Source organism: Penaeus vannamei, chromosome 35 (genome assembly GCF_042767895.1).
Source record: "Penaeus vannamei isolate JL-2024 chromosome 35, ASM4276789v1, whole genome shotgun sequence".
In the NCBI taxonomy this organism is placed as follows: domain Eukaryota; kingdom Metazoa; phylum Arthropoda; class Malacostraca; order Decapoda; family Penaeidae; genus Penaeus; species Penaeus vannamei.
Genome location: NC_091583.1, coordinates 26,125,616 through 26,130,615, shown reverse-complemented (window position 1 = coordinate 26,130,615; position 5,000 = coordinate 26,125,616). Strand labels below are relative to the sequence as shown.

The following is a 5,000-nucleotide window of genomic DNA, read 5'->3' as shown; positions in this document are numbered from 1 at the left end:
GTGTGTGTGTGTGTGTGTGGGGGGGGGGTCATGCACAAGGATACCGTGCTTTCGAATATCATACATGTGGGTTTCAAGAACGCGGGGAAACATGCACGCTAAGATCACGCACGCAAAATTTTATGAGCGCAAAATTCACGCACTCGGATAACATGCACGCTAAAATCACGCACGCAAAAATCACGCACGCAAAAATCACGCACGCAAAATTCACGCACTCGGATAACATGTACGCTAAAATCACGCACGCAAAATTTTATGCACGCAAAATTCACGCACTCGGATAACATGCACGCTAAAATCACGCACGCAAAATTTTATGCACGCAAAATTCACGCACTCGGATAACATGCACGTGCACGATACCTTGGCGAGACTTGACCCGAACGAGAGTTATTGGCCCGATCGGTCGATGGCCAGGGAGAGAGGGAGACAGAGAGAGGGAGAGGGAGAGGAGGAGAGAGGGAAACAGAGAGAGGGAAACAGAGAGAGGGAGGGGGAGAGGGGGAGGGAGAGGGAGAGGGGAGGGGGGGAGGAGAGGCGGAGAGAGAGGGGAGAGAGAGAGGGAGAGGGGGAGAGAGAGGGAGAGGGAGAGAGAGAGGGAGAGGGAGAGGGAGGAGAGAGAGAGGGAGAGGGAGAGGGAGAGGGGAGGGGGGGGGAGGGAGGGGGAGAGAGAGGGAGAGAGGGAGAAGGAGGGAGAGGGAGAAGGGGAGAGAGAGAAAGAGAAAGAGGGAGGGAGAGAGAGAGAAGGAGAGACAGAGGGAGAGGGATAAAGACTTTCCTTGCTGTGTTTTGATTGCCTGTGTGCACCGTCTTCAGTGTCTGTATTTATGTATGTATGTATTCACGAACTTAACATGTGCGGCAACTATACGGTATTCCAAAAAATCACAAAAGACGAACATGGGAATAGAAGAGAGGGAGAGAATGAGAGAGGGAGAGGGAGATGGAGAAAGAAAAAAAAAAGAAAAAAGAAAAAAATTGTAAATAATAGAGAGAGAGAGAGAGAGAGAGAGAGAGAGAGAGAGAGAGAGAGAGAGAGAGAGAGAGAGAGAGAGAGACAGAGAGAGAGAGAAGAAGAAGAAGAAGAAGAAGAAAAAGGAGAAAAATTATTCAAGAACATTATACAAAGGTCGGCGCTCATGAAATTCATAAGGAGGGCAGGTCCGTGATTTAATTAGGCGCTTATAAATGTCAGTTGAAGGGAGAGGTGCATAGCGATGGGGTGGGAGGAGGGAAGAGGGGGAAGAGGGATGCATAGCGATGGGGGTGGGAGGGGAAGAGGGGAGAAGAGGGATGCATAGCGATGGGGTGGGAGGGGGAAGAGGGATGCATAGCGATGGGGTGGGAGGGGGAAGAGGGATGCATAGCGATGGGGTGGGAGGGGAAGAGGGGAGAAGAGGGATGCATAGCGATGGGGTGGGGAGTGGGGGTTGGGTGGTGGGTGGGAGTGGGAGGGGGAAGAGGGGTGGGAGTGGGAGGGGGAAGAGGGGTGGGAGTGGGAGGGGGAAGAGGGGGGAGTGGGAGGGGGAAGAGGGGGAGTGGGTGTGTGGGGAGGGAGTGGGAGGAATGGTATGGAGTTTTTTGTTTTTTTCTTAGTCACTTACTCATTCGTACACTCACTCAATTACTAATTTACTCACTAACGCAAACACTCATTTACTCACTAACGCAATCACTCATTTACTCACTAACGCAATCACTCTCACTCATTGTTTCTGTCACTCGCTCACTCACTCTCATTTTTGTCAGTCTTTCAGTCTTCCACTCTCACTCTTTCGCACACTCACTCACTCACTCTTTCACTCACGCACTCTTTCACTCACGCACTCATTCCCTCACTCTTTCATTCACTCACTCAGTCGCTCTATCACTGTTTCACTCACCCACTCACTCACTCACTCAGGATATATAATGAAATCAAATAAGCGAGTCTCCCCCACGGAATCAACTACTCCGTTTTCTTTCGTGCTCCCGATTGCCTCCCGAGTTAATTAGCAAGAGAAGATTACGACTGTGGTTGTGACTTAATTATTACGACAGCAGTTGCGATCGTATTATTGCTGCGCGGCGAGAGTTACGGAATGTTGCGACGTGAACGGAAATATATATGGTTTGATTAAGATAAATGCGTGATGAACAAGAGTGAATGGTGATTAAGACGTGTATGGTGATTAATGAATGGTGATTAAGACGTACACAATAAAGTGGATGAATGATAGTAATGATAGTGATGATTATGTTGATATTGATCATCGGGATGATTGTAACAGCAACACACAACAGCTGATGATAATGATGATGAAAAAACGATCATGATGATAAAAATGATTATGGTAATTATTTAAGTTCACAGTGATGATGATAATATTGATGAACTTAAAGATGATATTAATGATAGGAATAATAGATAATGGTTGATTACAGCAACTACGCAATAAATAACTTACATAACTTGTTCCCATCACCCCTCCGCATTACCTGGAGTTCTCTGTTTGTTATTAATAACATTAATAACTTGTTCCCGTCACCCCCCCCCTCCGCATTACCTGGAGTTCTCTGTTTGTTATTAATAACTTTAATAACTTGTTCCCATCACTCCCCTTCCCGTGTCTGGAGTTCTCTGCTTGTTATTAATAACATTAATAACTTGTTCCCGTCACCCCCCCCTCCGCATTACCCACCCCACCACCCCACCCCCCCCCCACCCACCCCCACCCCATCCCCCCAGGAGTTCTTTGCCCGCGTCAGGCTCGTCCCCGAAGGCTGATAAGGTGCCGATAAGTGCCAAATTTGCGCATCGGTGGCACTGCATCGTCGATAGGTCTCCGTTGTCTGGCTGCGCGGGACCGTGATTTTTTTTTGCTCGTGTCGCGAAAAAAAAAAATAAATAAAAAATTGCGAAGGGAGGACGAGAGGCAGATGATGATGATAAAGAAAGAGGAGGAAAAATCGATCTTTTGTGCTTTGTGCGTGATCTGGGCTTTGGTTTTCCTCTCTTTCTGTTTCTTTTCTTTGTTTTTTCTCGTTCTCTCTCGTCTTGGGTCTTTTTTTTTCTCTCTCTCTGTTCGTCTCCCTTCATATTCTTCGAATCTCTCTTTCTCCGTCTCTGTCTGTCTCTCCCTCTCTTTCTCCTTCTCTTTCTCATTTTCCTTCTTTTTCTCTTCCGTCCCTCCCCTCCTAACATCTCTTCCCTTTTCCTCTCTGTCATCCTATTCTCCCTTCCTTCCCTCCCTCCCATTCTCTTCTTCCCTCCCTCCCTCTCTCCTCCTTCTCCTTCCCTTCCTTTCCATTTTCCTCTCCCTCTCTCCATCCCCTTCTCCTTCCTTTCCTTTTCTTTCCCTCTCCCTCTCCTCCTTTCTCCCTCCCTTTCCTCACTTCTCTCCCTCCCCTCTCCTCCTTTTCCGTCCCTCCTTCCCTCTGTCTCCTATCCTTTCCTCACTTCTCTCCCTCCTCTCCTCCTTCCCTCCCTCCTTCCCTCCTTTCTCCCTCCCTTTCCTCACTTCTTCCCTCCCTCTCCTCCTTTCTCCCCTCCCTCCTTCCCTCCTTTCTCCCTCCCTTTCTCTCCCTCCCTCCCTTCCTCTCCCTCTTCTCCTTCCTCCTTTCTTCCCTCCTTCCTCCTTCCTTCCTCCCCCAAGACCCGCAGTCATTCCCTCCCTCATTGTGATAGCCTTAATGCGCCATCGAGAGCCGCGAGTGCAAACCTTGGCGGATTTGCACGCGATCGGAAGGAGAGTTGTTTTGCGTGCGTTTTGTTTGCGTCCGGGCGAGGAGGGGGGGAGGGTGGGGAGGGGTGAGGGGGGGAGGGGAAAAGGGAGGGATGAGGGGGGAGGGTGTGGGTGGGGGTGTGGGTGAAGGGGTGAGGGAGGGTGTGGGTGAGGGGGTGATGGGTGAGGGGAGGGTGAGGGGGTTAGGAGTAAAGGGAGGGATGAGGGGGTGAGGGGGAAGGGATGAGTGGGTGAGGGGGTGATGGGGTGATGGGGGAGGGTGTGGGTTAGGAGGGTGAGGAGTAAAGGGAGGGATGAGGGGGTGAGGGGGAGGGAAGGGTGAGGGTGAGGGTGAGGGTGAGGAGGGGGAAGGGGTGAGTGGTAGGGATAAGGTGGGGTTAGACCATGGGTGAGGGTGAGGGGTGAGTGGGGAAGGGGAGACTGACAGGACGAGGAGAACGGGTAAGGGGTGATAGGGGTGGAGAAGAGAGGGGTTGAGAGGGGAGGGACCAGAAAGAGAGAGAAAGAGGGGGGTGGTTGAGATGGGGCTGGAGGGGGAGAGGGAAGGAGAGGGGGAGAAAGGTGGGGGGGAGGAGGAGGAGGAGGGGTTAAAGCAGACTCGGGGGGGGCGAGGCTAAGGTTGTTGACTTTTGACCCTTTGCTTTTCGCTTTTTTGTCATTTGTTTACAGCTGGTTTTGATATTTTTTTTTCCCTCTGTGCTCTTCGACCTCTCGTGACCTTTGTTCTCTCTTTGTATCCCTTCTCTTAGTTTCTTTCTCTTCTTTCCTCTTTCCTCCTCTCCTTTCCTCTCCTCTTCTCTCCTCCTCCTCTCCTCTTCTCTGCTCCTCTTCTCTTCTCTCTCTCCTCTTCCCTTTTCTTCTCTTCTCTCCTCTTCTCTCCTCTCTCTCTCTCCTCTCCCTCCACCCCTTCTCTCCCTCTCCTCTAACACCCCCTCTCTCTCCCCCTCTAACACCCCCCTCTCTCCCTCCCTCTCCCTCTAACACCCCTCTCTCTCCTCCTCCCTCTAACACCCTCCCTCTCTCCCTCTCCCTCTCCCTCTAACACCCCCCTCTCTCCCTCTCTCCCCCTCTCCCTCTTCCCCTCAGGTATATCCATGTATGAATACACGTGACAAGGAGTTCCAAGAAAGTTCCAAGACAAGAAGAAGAAAAAAAAATGTCCTCGCATTCATCACTCTCTTTCTTAGTGTTGTTTTGTTATTTAACCCTTGGTAGACTTTCCCGGCCTTTCAAGGAGGTGACAGCGCTTGGGCGAGGGAAGGATGATGAATT

General features: G+C 50.6%; 1 protein-coding gene across 1 annotated transcript in view; it reads left to right on the top strand.

Annotated features, from left to right (window-relative positions):
• The window catches only part of LOC113809658 (metaxin-2), a 128,015-nt gene that overhangs the window by 12,951 nt on the left and 110,064 nt on the right, over positions 1 to 5,000 (top strand). The window lies entirely within an intron of this gene.